Raw genomic sequence first — 21506 nt, 5'->3', positions numbered from 1 at the left:
GGCTAGTTCAATCTGATTTACAGAAAGAAACATGAGAATTTAGGATAAGTCCAAGTGAACAAACAGTGAAAAAGGAACATTAGAGTTTACGAGCTAAAATCTTTATGTACCCGGGGTACTGTAAAAAAGCTGAAAAGCTTGAAAAGTTTCCCTATCGGGCATGTCAGGCTCAGCATTGCATGAGACTGCTTGGTTACCTGCTTGGCTACTACCAGAGGGCCAAGGCTACGAACACCTTCCATATCTTCAAGCGCCACATCACGAATATAATGCCTGAAAAAAAACGTGTTGGACCTCCAAAAGCAACCTTCCGTGATTGCTCTAATAGAGGTGAGATGAATTGGGGTTTATCGTCACGTTCAAAATTATTGCAAATATATAGTGACACGTGCGTGCGTGCGTGCGTGCGTGTGCCAGGTATGCTTGTGCTTGTAGCATTTCGGACTAATGACGTATTTATAGTGGTAACCCACTGAGATACCACCCCGCACCTTAACATAAATATCCCACTCAGAGACAGTATACTGACTCTAAGCCGAACAGTCCTTGTTTGAGACCCTTAATGCCAGGCTGGGTTACAACAAGTACCATCTTTTAACATCTTTTTGGTTTGAAATGGTTGTGGATCCAACCCCGGACCTTCCACCCACCGGGCAGATGCTCTACCACTAAACAACGGAGGCGGTCTGCTCTATTAGAACAGTTACTACGTAGAGCCATGGTTAAGGCTACAGCTTTGATCTCGTAAGGATTGTTTGCTCTCGGCGGATCAAGGTAAGCAATCGCGTAAGCCTGCATGATGACTCAGGGCACAATTTCAACCAAGTAACTTATCAGGATGCACCTTAAACAACCTTATAAAGAAGTTTCAAAGTGTCTGTTTGTTGTGATTGCAACCTCAAGAGTGACTGTTACAGTAAAAATTGTGCAGAATTAGTTCTGCAAGTTAACTGCATTCAAACCTCCTGTTTATTTCACAATTTTCATGAACTATTTTTTCCTGGATTCTAAAAGATCTGCAGCCAGGTGTAAAAGAATTCAGTTTTCCACTTTCATCAAATATAACTAACCACTGCTGTGCACTTGTGGTGGGAAATGTTACCTGCACTGCGTGCTACCTGACAATAACAGTAACCTGTACTAGCAATGTTTTACCTGCACTGGTGCGGCTTGGATATAACAAAATCGATCCCTTTGACTGCGTGTAACCATAGAGATATGTCGTGATTCAGATTCAGATTCACTTTAATTCACTAGATTCATTTGTGGATGTACGGGATATGGGAATGAATAGCCGTTTCCATCTGGCACACATAGTTTTGGAGCGGCATATGAAAACTTGTGTGCTACAGGTCACAAGATGAGTTCACTGTCATCTTCAAGAAAAGTATAGTTTACTTGGTGAGGTCATAAAAGGAAGATGCGTTGAGGGGCTCGAAGGGGCTGCATAATCCTCGAAGTACCACATTCAAATCCCACACAGTGGGGGGCAAAATTTGGCCTTCTGATCATCTAGCCTTAAAGAGCTTGATAGGGCCTGTAGTTTCGGGACCTTGGTCATTTTCTGGGAACATCCAATACTGAATTAACTGCTACCAAATATGTTGTAACGGTGCTAGCTTTCAAATGTTTACATCTCAGAACTTAGGCGATGCCATTGTGGGATCCCGATCCTTTGCCTTACAAAAGGTTTCAAATGATCTTCCTCTTGTCATCGTATTTGGTTGAATGACGATAAGCCAAGGCAATGGTCTTAGCTGACTGCGCTAAATAGCCTTTAACGCTTATCGCCTTTTTAAGATGAATCAAGTGTTCAGTAAAAATCTGCCTGGCATTGGGTAAGGTAGTTTGCTGTGAGGCTGGATGAGTAGGTTCAACCACTCTGTAAGAGTTGTGGATCGTCCTCTGCAAGGTTTTTGAGGTCAACCAACCACCCCCTGGCTGGCCACTAGGGTACAACCAAAGCTAGCTTGGATTTATGCATCACCATGGGAAGTTGTACAGGAGTTGTACAATGCACCGTCCAAGCCTGTGGATCCGGGAGCTGGAGACATATGAGGCTGTCTGGCCCTGTAAATGAGCAACCCACCTCGTAAAGGGAGGCGTTTACGAACAGGTGTAAATTCGGGGTAAGCCCGGATAAGGAGACACCTCCTAAGATGTTTGACCTTATGGTCACTAATTGAGGTGAGTTCTAATGTGTGGTGGTAGAGTGATGGCTGCATACAGATCCTGGGGTCTGATGTAAGGGGTAGGGGCCAGGAACCATTGTATTGGGCGCAGATGTAGGAAGCCTCTGCTTCTCAAATCCTGGGCTGAAGTGAACACTTGCCATTGGTGAAGTGTACGTGATTGACGCAGGGCAGGCGACAGATGGCATAAGATCTTCAGCCATCTGTCTCTTGGCACTGATAAGGGGTTCTGACCACAGAAATGCCAAACGACAGGACTGCCAAATATAAGAAATATATATAGAAATATATATTTAGCTAAGCATTAATTATGAGTGGGGTTACAAATTTATCACAAGTTACATTTGTGTAAAAATAATAAGGTAGAACATTACGTCTCAAACTATCATAATATGGACATTATAAACAAAAATAATATTCAGATTCCACTTCAGGTCTTACACAAAATGGACATAGTCTCTTAGCTCTAGGTATATTGTACTTCCTTCCATTTTCAATTTGCAAAGTATGACCAGAACATCTAACTTTACTCAAAGCAATACGATAGGCACTTACTGAAATACAATCTAGATAATTTCAAATTATATTGCAATAAAAAGAATAAAAAGAAAGTTCTGAGTAAGTTCTTAAACTGCTTGACCACTGTTGGTTATCGATATCAATACATCTTATTTTAAAGTTATCAATAAAACCGATATGATTTACTCCTGTGACTATCCCAAACATGGCCAAAACCATATGAATAAAGAAGTTGTTTTACTTTTAGTGCCCAGCAATTTATTGTCACTGGTGGTTAGAGCTCCCATTCATGATTTTCTAACACTTCAGTGTTTCCCCCTCTTATCCCCACTCCTGCCCTGGAACTTTCAACGATGGGGCTGATAAGAGTCTTGTAGTTTGCCCCTACCACGATCCTTGATCCAAGCCTGCACGTAACTCTGAGGTGATTTCTCATGCGGTCAATTTGTCGCTGTTGAAAATAGTTAGGGTTAAATTCCATCATGTCCTGCTCCATTGCAAGGGGTTGAGAATGCTAGTGGAGATATTGGTTGGAGTACATGCCTGATTTCTGTCTCAATAAAAGCAAATATGGCATCTGGGACTTTGAGTGTGGTTGGTCTCAAAGTCCTCATCCAAAGCATGAGCCTGGTCTGCTTCAGTGAAGGCATGGATAGGAAAATTGAAGGTCAATCTTGATCCCTAACCAATACCCTTAAGCATAGGATCCGATGGTATAGACATGGGTTGCAATAGGATGATATCCCTCTTATCAATCCGGTTCCAGGGCAGGTGCTACTGACGTGAGGCTGTCCGCTATGATAGGTATTCCATTCCCTGGATGAATCCCATTCCTAATCGCCATCTGAGTGATACCTCCAAAGAATCGGAATGTTAGTGATGCGCTCTCCTCTGAGGTGAATGGCTTAAACTGTCATGCATAGCTCTTACTCTAGAGGGCTTAGATGAAGTCATGCAAAGAAATCCATGTATGAGCAGTGGCGCTAGCTGATGGTGTACCAATCGCTGTAGAGCACACATAAAGTGTAGCTGGCATGTGGTATACAGCAGGCGTACAAGTGCTAGGGCTTGGGTTGTCCGAGGTGTAAGAGTCATTGTTGACGCAGGAGGCTGGAGGCTTGAGGCTGGAGACAGGAGGCTGGTACACTAATATATTTGTACTAAGGACTGCCCCTACATTGATTGCATTGAGTTCTGCATCCATGGGTTCTCTGAAGATGGTGTGGTAGGATGCGTGTACATAGGCTGTGCTAGCAGGTAGGTAGGTCAGCGACCCAGCATTGACGACATTACAGGAAAAGCTGGAATCCCTCAATCACCTGTTTGTTTGTTGTTTAACGACGCACTCAGCAATATTCCAGCTATATGAGTCTGGACCAGACAATCCCGTGATTGACATCATGAGCATCAATCCATGCATTTTGGATACGATGATGTGCATCAACCAAGTCAGCGAGACTGACCACCCGATCCAGTAAGTCGCCTCTTACAACAAGCATAGTTGCCTTTTACGGCATGCATGGATTGCTGAAGACTTATTCTACCCTGGATCTTTACGGGTAGCAAGCCCTTGTGATAAGATGCCTGTACGTGTCGACAGAAGTTTGGCTTCATTTGGTCCTGCAAAAAGTAAACTGGAGATGGAAACAACACTTTTTTCTTACCTAAGACCATTGCAAAGTGCTGTTTTTTGTTGTCGTAAGGTAAAACAGTAATGCAGGATAAGTACAAAATAGAGGAAACTGTGAATTGATGGATTCAAAAAGCTAAGGCGTGCAGGACACATCTGTTTCCAAACCAAAATAGTGGTTGAGCAGAGGTGGAGGATGTTCAAAATGTGACCAACCACATTCCGAAATCAGTTAATCCATTTGCATGTAATGAAAGTAAAACACTCATCAATTTGATGTCAGGAGAAGTAGCACCATCAGAAAATGAGGCGATCTGCATCATGCTGTGGAACTTTGAAACACACAGAGCTTTGTTTCAAGGTTACTTGCAGGTGAAGGATTTTTTTTATCAATAAAAGAAGAACAATTTCAGAATGTTTGACCTTATCCGATAGAAACATGTGAAAGCACTATCAACAAACAGTGTACTTACCAGTGATCAAGAGCTTTCAGCAGGCTTGTCATTGTCGCTCAGATGAGACAGGTTTCTTTATCTGAACTAATTAAGTACGAGTTGATAAATATTCCCTTGTCTATATCTGTCACAGATGGACCCATGCTAAAAAGGTTTAGTCTCATGCAAGCCATTGAGGAAAATGTCTAATCAGTGACAGACATCTCTAATAGAGGTACAGCTTGCAAAATTTTTGACTTGATGGCAGTTATCGAGTCCTCACTCTCCATTGCACTGTCATGTAAACATTTTGAAGAGTATACATTAAAGCTGTTTGATTCACATTTTTCCAGACCATCAGGAGCTGAAAGAATTGATATAGTATGTGACAGATATGACAATGAAAACTCAATCAAAGGTAATGAGCGGAAAAGGCAGATTGGCAAAACTGGTATCAAACAAGCTATTAGACCCTTGGTTTCAGTACCAAAACCGTGGGACTAGCTCAATTTCCACCATGAAAATAAATCTGCCCTAGCACACTTTCTAGTAGAGAAATGGAAATTCTTTGGGCCTGGAGTAAAAGAATCACAAGATCATCATCTTGTTGTTGGATGCAACTCAAGTAATAGTCTTGAGTGTGTCCGGTGTCTGTGATAATCAATAGTCCAGATACAGATGTGCTGATTGTTTTGGCCAAAAAATTTGATGGACAGCATTTTTTACTTGCTGCCTGTCAAAATACAGTATGATAACTTGTTTTTTTCTTATTATTTTCTCAGACAGAATAGGTGACTTAACTTATGTGCAACGTTGATGAGTATTGGTCCGTTGTCTTTCTTTACCTGTCTCAGCGAGTCTATGGACTCTATTTTCAGTCAAATGACTGGGTTTTCCACACAAAATGTCGAATATGCAGCATCGAGATAATACCGTAACGTGGCTTCTGTATTGGAATAGTTTTCATGTCGTGCGACGCCTGGCATTGGTAAGAAAAGAGCCTTGCGAAATCCACATCTCTTGACAAGTCTAGGTGAATCATTTGAGGTTTCTTTTGATGTAATGCAGAAATGAAAGACACATTGTAGCTTGTTATTCTTCATCAAGCAGTAGCAGTTCTGTTCATACTTTTCGATACCTACAGGTCTTAAAGAATCATAGGGATAGCATGAATCTGCCAACATGCCAGTCGACACTGAAGCTCCATCTTAAGAGAACAAGCTATCAAACAGCTGTCCTAAATGATTTGGCTTCTAGCCCCAAAGCATAATGATGTGGACCTGAAACATGTTCCTTTGATCTTGACATCGTTGGCATTGACTAGCATGTCAATTGGGACTGTTCTATTACATTGCAGTGTGTGACATTGTAATTACTGAGCGCAGGAGATAATAACTGATATGAAGGAAATGTTGATTACATGAATGATGACATGACTGACCTCTTCATGGAAAGACATATGTAACACCATGAATACACTGACTATTCTTTGTAAGAAAAATATTAATTTTGCACAGTAAACAGTTTACAGTTAAAATATTATCTTAACTGAAATGTTACACTTTAAAAGGACCCCTGCAAGGTAGGTCATGACAACCAGACCCTGTCTGACAATAATCAGACAGGGTACAGCTTTCTTTGTTAGATAAACAACTTCTGGTTCTGGTTCAGGAGTTGGTTTTGGAGTCTGGGATTTTTGTTTGGGAAGAGTCACAGAGCAGGATTTAGATGAAGCCATATGCTTCCTATCACAGTTTGAACACTTCACATCCTTTCTGCAATCAGTGGCCTCGTGCTTGTCACCACAGCGGTAACAGCAAAGGTATGGCAGGACATTAATCCATTTCAAAACGCAGGTATAGCACCGGAGTTGATTGGGGATATTCACCTCTACTCAGATGTTACACTTACCATCTTTGATAGATTGAGGGAGACATTCGTGGAAAAGGTAGGGGTAGGTGTTGGTGGGTTCGACTACACCATCCTTCTTTGCAGTAAATCGTTTGGCAGCAGGGACGGACCGTTGGACAAGTTCTTTGACTATTTTTATCCTCGGTCATGCCGCACAGGCAGCGAGCCCTGTCGTGAAAAATTCCCTTGCAGGCCAGGTTCCAGGCCTCAAAGTTGCAACTAAAATGGTCACCAATACACCCTAATGTCAGTTTGTCTGCTGTCTAAAATTCAGAGGTAGCCATATATCTTGTGGCGACAAATTCTAATGTAGACACAAAAATAAATAACAGCTGATCTGCTAGTAATTGTACTCGCAAATAATTCCTCCTTAAGTCGACAATGAACCGAAATACATAAATATTAATGTAATTTGTACTTTATTTTAGTTGACAATGCTCATCGGATAAGCAAGGATATACCTATATAATCTGGTAACATAAATTGCATCATTGTTTGAGTCACAAATAACAAAAACCAAGTAGTTTCCACTAATATACAATTCCAAGACTAGTGCTATAACTTGTACATATGATAATTTCAGATGCGTTAGGCTACCTACAATATTTGCTTGACTTCTAGATTTAACCACTGGCTACCTGAAAAAAAATGCTTGTAGCCATATGGCTATTTGGTAAAAATTTAAACTTAAGGCCTCATTTCAGTGTCTTGTGCAGCCTTCATCTTAACAAACTCTCAATTTCAGCAGATTGACGGATTGCTGTCTCTTTGCGCATTCAGAAAATTCCACAAGGAGAGAACCTGATCGAAACTTGGTGACATTTGGATACCTTTGGAGATTGCAAACGGATTCAATTTGATGGGTTCTCTGTCACAAGCTTTGATAATAAAAAAAAAACATGGCCAATAGTCAGATCAATTGTATGTAGTCTTGTTAGATATGACGTATTGTCAATTTCTATATGTCATCTTGTTTAACCATGGTGTTGGGAAGCAATGTCGAAAGGAAAATGATTCAGCACCCCTTTACCACACCCAGCATGAGGTGTCAACAAGGACAGTCTTATGCTGCAGCGGATGTCCAAACTGCAAAGACCGAGGATAAAGGGGTGGTATACTCCAGCAAATTTGACCTGAGAAGCTATAGCTATCTGCCAATTTAAAGGTCAGTCTGGTTCGGCCTATGACCTGTCCTGAGACGCACAGAAGGTCAGCATCACCAGATTGTCCCATAAGCCACCGCCTTCTTGGCATAGGGCTCTAAGCAAGTAGATGAGATAGACTGATACGTATATATAAAAGACATTTAGAATAAAAATATTTTTAAATACAAAAAACTGGTGCGAAGTGTATGCACAGGGCATGACATGACCACCCGATTGATAGAATAGGGCCAATTCTACTGTCCGTCCACGCAAAGTTAGGGTCAAAGTGGTGTGTTGGACCATAGATCACTATTGCCGGCTCTGGCGCCTTCAACTAGACCAGACTCCTACCCTCTGTTGACACAGGACTGCAGCCCATGGCCATCAGGCTGCATAATTCGGTCGCCTCTTACAACAAGTAATGGGGTGCTGGGGACACATTTTAACCAGGTCCCCAGGGGGTATTCTTGAAGTACCAAAGCACCACAGTAAACATTAGACATTTGCCACGTTTCTATATTGTTCTGCTGTCACTGGGCTTCTATTAGGGTCGTTTAATACAGACCACTATACTTTAGGAGTCTATTACAGTAATAATATTTAAAAAAACAGAGATGAGAAATTGGATAACCATATAACAATAAACGGTTGTACAGTTTGGGTATTTATAGTAACAGACGGCAACTAGTGCATGAGTTGCGTCGCTTTCCATTTCAACAAAGGCTACTTCCGGTGAGACGATATCATTTAGAAAACAGTTGTCCAGAGCTCGCTTCTCACACCCGTTTTTAAGTAAGTATTTAAAATAATTATACCAGCTTGTCTCCTACATTCTCATTCAACATGGTTCTTACTTGCAGTGTGTTGACAAGCCAAAATAATTGTAATAAGATGAAGAAATGGAGACATGGTTTTTGTTTCCACTGTGATGAACCAAGATCCTCCCATAGGTGTAAATGCCCTTCTCTTTTACCAGTGTGTTTGTTTATTAAATTACCACACCATTTTAGTCTGCTTTTGGAAATATATGGAATGTGAATATGGAACCATTTTATGCGTATTGTCAAATGTTTATGATTATTTTATCACATCCAAATAGCAGGTAAAATATCTACCATATAAACAGATTCAGTTTCCAAAATATGTATATAAACTATTTAATCAAATGTTTTTTTAAAATTGTTATTTGATATTGGTATCTAGAGATAAGACATATTGAAATTGTTTTTGTTTTTTATATTGTAACATAAAATAAATTAGTGTTGGTTAAAACAATACCTTGAGATATTAATTTTCATATTCAGATCCTCTTACAGGTGTATAGAATCTGTGTTTGTCTCCTATAGAGTAATTATACTTATGTTTTCCATCTTACTTGTATTTGTCATTTTGTGCCTGAAATGGTGTGTGTGTGTGTGTGTGTGTGTGTGTGTGTGTGTGTGTGTGTGTGTGTGTGTGTGTGTGTGTGTGTGTGTGTGGTGTGTGTGTGTGTGTGTGTGCTCGTACTAGTCCGGACTGATGCCGATTTATAGTGCTAGCTCACTGAGATACCATGCCGCTGTTTAACATGAATACCCCACTCAGACACAGTATACTGACTCCGAGCCGACCAGTCCTTTTTTTAGCTCCTTAATACCGAGCGCCAGACAGGGTAACAACAAGTACCATCTTTTAAGGTCTCAGGGCTGACGCTCTACCACTAGACCACGGAAGCGGTCCCCCACCTAGAGGTGAAGCATGACCTGTGTTTTGACATGCATCCAATTCATCCTATCCAAAATTATGACTGCAAGGGGTAAACATACCCAAAATCAAAGTTAAGAATTGACTGAGAATCCCCAACATGCCCCAAAGGAATAAAGATATACAACTATTACAAGTAGTTTGTTGAACAATGTTTGTTTTAGTCTTGGAATAAAGAAAGTCCTGGTAAGGGGAATATCCTGTTCAGTAACAAAAGACCATGTTGAGTGACTTCTATGGCCCTCCTATAATGATAATATTCCCGTAGACAACGGTCTGGACAGAGAGTTGTCTTAGACGTCTTAGACGATTTAAGTGTCAATTCAAAAGATTCACAATCTGGTCTAAACACAATGGACCTGAGAGGTATATGCAATTTTGCATCAAAATGGTCACAAGTAAACTCTACACAACTGAGAAAGTCAACAAGAGTCATCAGAAAGATGACATATCCCCCCGGCAGCTGTCTGTAAAGTAACCACAAGTAAATGTGCAATTCTGTATATTATGAGTCAAGAGTTGAATGTTCTTTAAGAAGCATACATTGTTTACCAACAAAAAATCCACCATGGTCGCATCCATATGAAATGGAAAGTAAAACACGTGTGTTTCTGTGGAGTTTTTTTTATGCAAACAAATAACAAATTACAAGAAATAATAACTAAACAAGTGCATAGTCAACGAAGTCATCTATATCCCCCGCCCATTTAAACACGTTATGGTCCCAAACCAGGTCACTGACCCAACATTTCTCTTAGCCCATGTCAAAATAGCTGCAATGGAAATTCTAAAATAAACATTTCTAAAACTCCTTAATATCAAATGGCACCAGTTCAGTATGTATATCATATATAGACATGCAATGTTTGGCAAGGAAATATTTAACAGTTTATTTGTTATACTCCATAAGTGAACCCACCCTATATGAAAACTTAAATCCAAAGGCACCAGTTCAGTGTGTGCCTGGTAGACATGCAAAGTTTTGTAAGAAAGTATAAAACAGTTTTTGAGTTACGCTCCAGAAACGAACACCACCCTTATAGAACCTGAGTCCAACTTGTTACCATGGAAACTTAAACATAAAAAATTCTAAAATTCCTAAATAGCAAAAGGCACAACTTCAGTATGTGACTAATAGATATGCCAAATTTCAATCAAATACACTGAAAGGTTTTCAAATTCTGCCCCGGAAACGAACCCCATCCCCAATTGAGTCTATGTCCAACTTCATTCCAAAATAAATTTAAAAAATAATTTTTTTTTAAAAATCCCAAAATATCAAAAGGCACCACTTCAGTATGTGCCTGATAGCTTTGCCAAGTTTCGATCAAATACACTGAATGGTTTTCGAATTCTGCCCCGGAAACGAACCCCATCCCCATTTGAGTCTATATCCAACTTCATTCCATAAAAATTGTAAAAAATAAAAATTAGAAATATCCCAAAATATCAAAAGGCACCACTTCAGTATGTGCCTGATAGCTTTGCCAAGTTTCGATCAAATACACTGAATGGTTTTCAAATTCTGCCCTGGAAACGAACCCCATCCCCAATTGAGTCTATGTCCAACTTCATTCCATAAAAATTGTAAAAAATAAAAATGAGAAAAATCCCAAAATGTCAAAAGGCACTACTTCAGTATGTGCCTGATAGTTTTGCCAAGTTTCGATCAAATACACTGAATGGTTTTCAAATTCTGCCCCGGAAACGAACCCCATCCCCAATTGAGTCTATGTCCAACTTCATTCCATAAAAATTTAAAAAAATAAAAATTAGAAAAATCCCAAAGTATCAAAAGGCACCACTTCAGTACGTGCCTGATTGATCAAATACACTGAATGGTTTTTGAATTCTACCCCGGAAAAGGAAATGATTACTTATGGACGGACGGACGGACGGACGGACGGATGGACAGACGGGCCGACAGACTAGCTGATCGCTATATCCCCCGCATTATATGCCGGGGGGATAAAAAAGGCTACTGAACACACAGTCTTCATCAACAAGTCCGTGAAAGGTGAAAATAGTCCTTTCTGTGAAATGAGCCAAATCTGCTTTAAAATGTATACAGTAACTGTTAGTTGTGCTGCCTATGCTCATAATTCACTTCGGGGTCTTTAGAAGATCTGGCAATGACTGGGAGACAGACATGCCAGTCCTGAGCATGTGGAGTCTGTACTCAAGAAAAAAATAGCCCAATTTTCCTAAACTTTCCCACAAAGATCATAACAAACTCTATGAACTGGCAGACATTGTTCCGAAGATTGAGTCTGAGAAGGACAATCAGAGGTACTCAGCCCTTCTGGCATATTGTGACTCTTCAGCATGTGAACTCCGATTGTGAACAGGCTTACCCATGCACTTCAAGAGAAATGGACCAATGAAGCAGTTAAATACAAGGAATGGTATCATGTTGCTCGCTTGCTTTAAATTCCTCTTATGTCTGTGACATAACAGTGAGTTTACAGTTATTTGTGATTTCCATGCGACATCATAAAGGGAATGTCTTGCCCCTAGGAGGCAATATTTTATGGATGCCTCTCTCTTTCCATACTCTAGGTCAAAAACGTTACATTCGAGTTATCTTTTCTTGCCTTGTTTTTCATACTTCCTGCAAAAACGCACGTTTGACACAAGTGGTTTCTGTGCCTACACAAAGGTCTTATTTTCATTACTTTTCAAGTGCTGACATGTACAGGTTTTTCAACCCTTTGAAGTCATCATATTTCCCATCTTTGAACCTTGACTATGCTGATACGGAGAGGAAAGTAAAGCGTCTCCTCTTCAGTAGCCAGGTGAATCTCCACCCCAGCAAAGAGGAAAAGATGCCTCATCATGCCACCTGTTGAAGTATCGTTAGACAGTATGCCACCACCAGTTTTCTTCAAGCCTGATCTGCTCCGGATTAATGGTGACCCCGTTGCAGATCAGTCCATGGATGCCACACCTGACCTGCCACCATGCATACCCACTGTTGTCTCAGTACACTGGACTTAGTTCACTGCATTTCTGCTGCTAATCCAGTGCTTGTCAGGTGGGCCTGCAGATACCATGACCAATCATGAGCACTACACAAGCAAGTCCAGGGCCTCACTCTGCTTTTGGCTAAAGAAAAAAAGGAAGGTAGTTTGTCTTGTAGTTCAAGTGGAGAAGATGAAAGCCAACAGCAAAGAGACTTCATTTGCCTTGCAAATTCTCAAGACCTTCGACAAAGTGAAAATTTACAGCAGCACCGAGTCCAAGAAACTGTTTTATGAATTGTTTCTGAGCTTGACGAACTACCCTCTCGCCGGTCACGACCAAGGTGAGAGCAAGATACCTCGTCTCCTTGATCCCCTGAATCAAATGTATGGATGTTGATTTTGAGAGGTCGAAGGGCTTGCACTGCTGGGCACAGGAGAAGTTCACCCTTATCTTTGGCTCCCACAATAGTCGATATTGTTGGAATGGTGAAGGAACGCTTGGGTAGTTGATTTTTGCAATAAAATACCAACACAACCTGAGATGTACCCCTCAGCGTGTCACATGCTCAAAGCTGACCCGCGTGATCGCGTGCCGCCATGGCTAAAGTCAAGAGAAATGTTGTTTTCTTGGTGAGGTCATAAAATGAGGATGCATAGAGGGGCTCGAAGTGATGGGAGGGCCTCGCAAACCTCGAAGTACCATGTTCAAGTCACAAGCAGGTGGGCAGATTTTGGTCTTCTGATCCTCAAGCCTGAATGAGCGTAGTAGGGCCTGTAGTTCCAAGACCTTAAGTGATCTTGCAATTTTTCGGCCAACACTGAGTTAAGTGCAACCAAATATGATTAATGGTGCTATCCTCAAAGTGTCTTTGGGTACACAACTGTTGGAGGTATTCAGCTAGGAATTGTGGTGACGCAATCATAGGGTCTTCATTATTTGCAATGCAAAAACACTCAAATAATCCCCACTTGTCATTGTATGGGACGATGAACTAAAGCTACAGCTTTTGCCACATGCGCCGAATAAACCACTGCACTTGATGCCTTTTTAAGACAAACCCAGCTTGCAGACGAAACCGGTCAGACTGTGAGGGTGGATGTGTAGGTAGGACCACTGTGGGAGGGGTAGTGGATCATCTTCTGCTAGATTTTTCTGAGCTCACCGAACCACTCTCTCGCCGGCCACCAGGATGCAATAAGGCATTATTCAGTATGTTAAGGCCTTTAGTGGATCCTGACACCTGATGTAAGAGTTCAGTATTGTTGAAATAGGCACAGTTGTAAGTGGCCTCTGCTGGTTAAGTATCCCTTGGAACACTCACCATTGGCGAAGGATTTTGTGCAATCTGTCCCTCGGTACTGACAGGAGATCCTGGTCTGTCTGGAACAAGTCTCCTATGAACTGAAGCTGATAGGATGGAGTTAACTCTGACTTCGCCTCATTGATTATCCATCCTAGTTGATATAGCGGCCATCTGGTGAATTCCCAGTGGAGTACTAACGTCGGTGTGTGTTGATGACACAGGAGACAGTCATCTATGGAGGACTTGAAACAAATGTTCCTCAGGTGTAGATACACAGTTATTGGCTTTGTGTAAATAGCCATGGGGCCATTGAAATGCCAAATGCGAGCACTGCCCATTGAACATGAACATGAGGAGCCTGCTGTCAGGAGGGATGGATAGGTATATGCAGGTAGGCATTCTGCAAGTCTGACTGATCAAGGATCAACGTGGTGAGGCAACAACAAGGTGGATGCATCAGATAACATTCGTTGAAAACAGAGAGATTGTGGGTCATTCTCATTTTGTCCGAGTCCTTCATTTGTACCAAGGAGATGGGAGGATAAAACCCTGAAGTTAAGTCTGGGGTGTGAACCATCTGTAAAGCTCTTTTCACCAACTGTATGTCTATGTTGGATTTTTAATAGCAGATGATGATTTCTTGGATATTTCCAAGGCAGAGGGGCTACGTATAGCTGGTAATTGTAACATAGTATGTAGAGTACGTATTCGTCCTTGAGAATGAATCCATTTTGAAAAAACTTTTACAAACCTCTAGAGGTTATGAATTCTCTGATGAAATCCTCCTTGGGGTACTTATTGCATTTTCCTTGCTCAAGAAAATCTACATGACATAGTTGTAACCATTTTCCTTAATAAAAAATGTTACCACACAAAAAACTTCGTTTTTGTATGATATACGACCACCCTTACGGGTGCCTCACCTTCAATGGCGCGTCACGCCAGTGGAAGCGACTCTCACCCAGATCACTTTCCATAAGTCTAAAGCTGACGGAATATAGGGAGGTGGGTGGCCGTGTGCCAAGGAGGATTTCATCAGAGAATTCATAACCTCTACAGGTTTGTAAAATTCTCTTTCAGATTAAGTCCTCCTTGGGGCACTTACTGCATCAAGATAGACTCCTAAAGATAATCTAGGAAGTGGCATCCGTCAGCAACAAGCGTGCATAAAAACATTGTATTTTGATTATTTCAATGAATAAACAAGAGTTCAATAAATGGAACCAACCTTATCATGAGGCACCACCGTCGAAAGGGGGGGGGGGCTAGAGACAGGGCGTGGTCGACCATAAACAATGAAAGAGCCATTATTTGTGGCTTATCATATCGAGAACCCAAGACCCCCCCCCACACACACACACACACACACTTTTTGGAACAAGTGAAATAGGGACGTAGATCACAAGAGACTATAAACCCGCGCTGAGCTAGGCCAGAGGGTCCCCGTGAATCGAAGGAGTGCATGTGCAAATACAAGTATTATCGAGTAGTAAGGACTGGTATTTTTTTTGACTGCAGAAGATATAATCCGGACCGTTACTGAGCAGTATAACCGGAGGGCGGTCTAAAATCTTGAAGGCTCAATCGACTAGAGATGTAGAACTTGGCCCAGTTCGGAGAACTGACTGACCAAACCGAGCACGCTCGCTTGAGTGTTTGTCGAGTAGGTAATGTTTGATGAACGTGCTCGGCTGGCTCCAAATAGCAGATCTCCTCAATGGGCAGAGCTGCGGTGTACGCTTGTGACGTAGCCACTGCTCTAAACGAATGAACCTTCAACCTGGTCCCTGCCGTAAAGTGTGTACACAGTACAAATAGTAGACACTATCCACTTGGAGATAGTTTGTTTGCTCGCAGGTGAGCCAGCCTTCCTACCGCCATAACAGCAAAATAGTTGATTATCCTTACAGATACCCTTAGTTCTGTGCGGACATCCAAGACATGAGCATGTTTTGTAGTGGTCCCCGAAGAGGAAGGCTGTGAAAGAGCAGGTAGGTTTGTGTGAAGGCGTGTGCGACCTTAGGACGGTAAGAGTCCGGCAGGCGAATACTGACCCTGTCTCGGTGGAAGACAGTTAGTTCGGACCATTGCATGAATGTCACCTACCCGTCTGCCGGACGTTACCGCCACAAGAAACGCCGTCTTCCAGCTCAACAGCTGAAGAGAGAGAGACGACAGATCACGAAAGGAAGGACCGGACAGCCATTCAAGAACGATTGACAAGTCCCAAGGGGGACTGATCCGCCTGACAGATGCTCGGATCCTGTCCACACCTGCTAAAAAGTGCTGCACTAATGGGTGCGCACCCAGAAGTGCCCCGTCGACAGGGACGTGAAAAGCTGCGATAGATGTAGAGTACCCCCGGACTGTCAATGCGGCCTGGCCGTCATCTAGTCACGACTGGAGGAACTCAAGCACGGCCTCGAGATCTGCAGAAAAGGGATCTGCAATCCCTCTATCGACATATCAGCGCGCATAGCAGGCCCATCTATCCTCGTACTGAACGTTTGTCGAATCCCTCCGCGAAGCCAGTATTGTGTCTGCAACTTGTGCAGGAATACCGCTCTTCTGGAGGCAATTCCTGACAGTGGCCAAGCCACCCATTGAATCCTGGGATTCGGGTGGCTTGGCCCCATTCTGGGATAGGAGGTCCGGTCGTAAAGGTAATAGAACAGGAGGCTGAGCCAGAATCCTCGAGCCGACGCCGAAGTCCGGTCTGAGTTCGTCCCCGAGACCAAGTGGCCTGCATCGGCCGACGCTGGGCATATCACAAGCTCTCGAAGCGCCGACAACGGGGAAGGCTCGGCCCGCAGCTCCTGTCGGAGCTGAGACTTTACCTACTCCATCATCAACGCCATCTGTGACTTCAATAAGGCAGAGATGTCTGCCAAAGACGGTGCAGGAGAGGGTGCAGTGTTTATTACGGGGACCCTAGAGCCTTCTACCCCGGGGAGGGAGCAGAGGAGACAGTCTCTGCTGCTCTTTCACCCTTTTTAGATTTTTTAGAGGGGGGGGGGGGGGGGGTCTTAGCCGATCTTATATCCACCCCTGCCTTCAAGAGACCCTTAAAGTGCATTTAAGGCATGCTAATAGCCAATGTCGTAGTATAATTATAACACGAAAGTGGGCGTGTTACGCGTGAAGGTGTAAAAAAACGTAAAAAAGGTAAGTGTAGTTTAATTATAATTAACACACCACCACTTTGTTTGTCTTGAAAAAAACAGGCACGTCTGTCTTAGTCAGATGACATAAGGAAAGTGATTTGGATAATCTTTGTACTTTGTTTGTGTTGAAAAAAACAGGCACGTCTGTCTTAGTCAGAAGACATAAGGAAAGTGATTTAGGTGAGAGTTGCTTCCCCTGGCGTGACGCGCTGTGGAGGGTGAGTCCCCGTAAGTGTGGTCGAATATCATACAAAAACGAAGTTTTTTGTGTGGTAACATTTTTTATTAAGGAAAATGTGGATTTTCTTGAGCAAGGAAAATGCAATAAGTACCCCAAGGAGGATTTAATCTGACAGAGTATGGACCACCTACGGGGGAATCGCTAGACGTGACTGTCCAAAACTTCAGTGATTACCCCTCTTATCACCTCTCCTGCCTTGGTATTGACCACGACGGGACTGAAAAGAACTTTGAGGTTTGCCTCTGCCACACACTTTCCCATGAGGGGAGTCCTGGTTTTCCTTGACAGATGCGTGTCTAGGCTTATAAATGCCTGACCTGCCAGCCCGCAGGGATAGACTATAAGAGACATGCTCTATAGCCTCGAGTGTGGTGTCATCCCAAGCGTCATTGGGAACTTTGGCGATCTGTTCATTGAACTGGGAAGTAGATGACCAACATGACCAAGGTTGACATAGCAGCTTGCGCTTTACCTCAAAGTCCAAGTTGGAAAGCGCGTTTGATGGTAAACTCCACCAGACCAGATTTAAAATGATTTCTAATGTGGTCAACCTGACGCTGTTGGAAATTCTCCATAGTTTGGAAATGATCTTATCAGAAAGGGTTATACTCGGATACTCGCCATTTGAATAATTTCAAGAGTCAGAATAATTGTGACACACTCCCTCTAATCGCGATCGGCTTCTGCTCTGGTGTGTAGTGCCTCCTCTATCAGAAGGCTTTGATGACCCGTCTGGAGATAAGGAGTAATGCGCCGATGGCCCTGCACACACTGCCCATTAATGTATGTGCTGTACCAGACACATTTAAGGAGTTTGGTGCTGATGCCTGAGCGTTCATCGACTGCGCTGGGTGAGCCGTTGGAACAGCACTAAGGTGACCATACTTCGTCTGCATAACAGGGTACGCTGTAAGCCTTGAGTATCATGTCATTGTAGAGGCGCTTAGGTGGTAGGCAGGCGTTGTGCATGCCGCAGGTCTATTAGGAGCAGTTACGATACTCACAATAGCCTCTGGTATTGTTGCTTTCAGCGGAGGATGCACATCTGCAGTCGCAATGACGGGAGCCATATTAGCCACCAAAAATAGCAGCTGCGTAGGAATGACAAAAGCATGTCCGTCGCTAACCTCTAGCAATTGTGACATCTTCCTCGCCACTCGATAGGATTGCTGCAAAATATGTTTGGGAGTAACCTGTCTACAGATTACAAAACGTGCCACAGAGAGAGATACACAAACAATGACATTTAGAGTTTGGAGAGCAAATCTGTGTGCATGCCAATCAACGTGGATGAGCATCTTGGGACAACTTTATTACTTCAACAAAGACCATGGCTGTGTGCTGTCTTTTTGTTTAAAACCTTATAAGCAGTGTATGCACATAGGTGTAATGCAGGATAAGTAAAAACAAAGTGACAGTATATTTTAAACTAACTTAGCCAAAATTGTATAAAAATATGATTGGAACAAAACCACATACTGCTTTTGGTACAAAAACCACAAGAAACAGTGTGGGTACAAAATCAGGAACACCTTTAGAATACAGTACCACAACTTCTTGTGAGGACGATCTCTGCTGTAGGGCACATCTCAAAGACAAGCAGCCAGTTTTTGTGAGAATCCGTCGGACTCGAACTCGTAACTTTCGGATTGTTAGCCTGACAGCTAACTGACATGAGTTACATCCACAATGTATAATTAAATGCAAATTTACCTAGTCATGCCTACGCCGTTACAGAACTGATCCAAAAGGGTCAAATAGGTGACGGACACTTATGTAAGTTACCAGTATCTCATGGTGTCTTGTGACTTTAGTCTAAGGACACCTACGAGTGATCACAATGTCATTTGGCACACTCGTCCCATTCCGTAATCTACAAGATACCGAGTGGTGAGAAATGAGACGATATGGCTGAAAACGGCTCTTGACGTCAGACGTTGAACTCGCTGTTACACATGAATGACATGGAATTTAATCATTCGTCGGGTGATTATTGTGACAGTAAAGGGTAATAGGGAACACTGTAAGGATAATATGGATACATGTAAGGAACGAGGGAAGCATAAGCATGGCTAGTGACGACACAAGGGTGAGTTCGCTTTTGAATCAGTAGCCTACTGAATAAATGTGGCATGTGAAAGTGGTTTGTGTGAATGTACCAGGACAGTTTCCAGGAGCCATAATATTCAATACTAAATCATTTCATTCTTTTTTCCTGACATTTTTCTGTGAAGCATATTAGGAGCAGCTATAGAGTCAATAAAAGCCACTAAGTGGGTACTTAACCCTAATGATCACAAGGGTGATTGATCGTAAAGGGATCCAAGGGCTAAAGATAGAGTTCGGGGTAACCTACCATAACACTGGAGACATTTGGATGTGTTCAGCACCAATATAATATACCCAATGAACTGCTTTCCAGCGCATAATAATAAAATAATAATTAATTGAAAAAAATTATACATGTATATTAGTTCCCATTTATCATCAGTTTAGCCACTTGAATTAAGAGTAAAACGAAATAAAAAATATATCTAAAATAAAAGTGCTATCGTAAGTTACCGCTGCCTATAAAATGAGTCGCCTCAGGCTATATTTAATAAACAAGTAGTATAGGTAATAGGGGTTCTGGCTCACTTCCACTGGAACCGGATTTATATACCTATACCTATACTACAGGGGAATTTTTTTATGTCAAAATGATTATGCGATTCAACAATAGTCATGAGATTAAGTGAAATTGGCCACCACCTGGAGTCAATGATATAAATTTTTATATGTAAGAGGGAGTTCTACGGATTTATATACCTACCACAGGTGGCATTTTTTATGCAAAAACAATTATGCGATTCAACAAAAGTCGTATTAAAAGAAATATCAATATTAATTAATAATAGTAAAATTTACTATAGCCCACGAGGATATTGGAAAGGTGTAGGAGCAATAAAAAAATTAGCCACCGAGGCTAAGGTATCTAAAGATGTGGCCAAGGATTGGTTAAAGAAACAAGCGATGTGGCAAATATACTCACCAGAACCGCGTTATATACTGAGGAAGAAGTTTGATATATTTACAACGAATGAAGTTCATCAGGCTGACCTCTTGTTTCTTACCCACGATAAGGTAAAACGCAAAACATATAAATATGCTTTAACCGTAGTGGATGTGGCTAGTTGATACAAAGAGGCTGAGCCATTAACCTCGAAAGATTCAACAGAAGTAGCTAATGCAAAGAGCCACATATATAAATGCGGACCACTAAAATGGCCTAAGCTATTTCAAGTAGATCCCGGTCGTGAGTTTATGGGATCAATAACTAAACTGTTAACAAAGCACAATGTCGAAATCAGGCATGGTGAAAGAGAGGCACACCGTAGTCAAGCTATCGTCAAAAGATTTAACCGGGCATTAGCTGAACGTTTGTTTGGCTATCAGTATGGGATCGAAATGAAATTCGAGCAATTGAGATCAACCGAATGGGTGACACGTTTATCAGCCGTTGTATCAGTGCTGAATAATGAAGTAACGGGATTAATAGGGAAGAAACCATTTGATGCAATTAAAATGAAATCCGTGACTTCCGAATCTTCAGCACCGAGGAGAGGCAAAGAACAAAAACCTTCGGATAGAGTAAGGGTAAGATTGTTATACCAGCCCGGTGAAGTCGAAGGAGGCCTACGTCGCGCAACCGATCCCATATGGTCTCTTAAGACATATAACATTAGTCGATTGGTTAGGAAAGAAGGAGAGACTATTCTTTATTATCTTAAAGATGGACCGGGCAGGGCATTTGTACGAGAAGAGTTGCTCATAGTTCCCAACGATACAGTATTTCCACCCTAAATAACCATAAGCATAGGTAGTTACACCATCCTTATCAATCCATCTCTTTGTATCTAAGGGGGATAATGATGTCTTGTTCATTCTTAATCCATATATCCTATGATTGTAACTTCTTAAAGAGTTTATCTCGTGTTTGAATGTTCTACCGTTGAATAATGCTTCTTTATACTGTTCGTGTTTGATATGCTTTTTTACCACATACTTTTTAACACCCTTGGCTTTTCTTATCTCTCCATTATCGGACTTCCTTAAAGAATACATCTTAGGTCTTAATCCGACATACTCCGCTATAGGGGTCCCAGCACATTCATCCTTCATCTTACCTAACACCTTTTTATTTACTGCGCTGTGCAGTGGATTATCTTTAGGGTAATCGCTCGTGTCGTACATATCTATTTTTTCTGCCATATCTTTATA

The 21506-nt window shown here is 42.0% G+C and overlaps 1 protein-coding gene and 1 pseudogene across 5 annotated transcripts in view; one reads left to right on the top strand and one right to left on the bottom strand.

Moving 5' to 3' along the window:
* The window catches only part of LOC139466653 (CWF19-like protein 1), a 411301-nt gene that overhangs the window by 381965 nt on the left and 7830 nt on the right, over positions 1–21506 (bottom strand). The gene's annotated exons all lie outside the window — the stretch shown is intronic.
* Positions 12265–12934, top strand: LOC139466854 (uncharacterized; annotated as a pseudogene).

This window comes from Haliotis cracherodii, unplaced genomic scaffold (assembly GCF_022045235.1).
Source record: "Haliotis cracherodii isolate W230 unplaced genomic scaffold, xgHalCrac1.p SCAF_19, whole genome shotgun sequence".
NCBI classification, from domain to species: Eukaryota; Metazoa; Mollusca; class Gastropoda; order Lepetellida; family Haliotidae; genus Haliotis; species Haliotis cracherodii.
The sequence above is the reverse complement of the archived record's forward strand: the minus strand, read 5'-3'. Positions and strand labels throughout refer to the sequence as shown.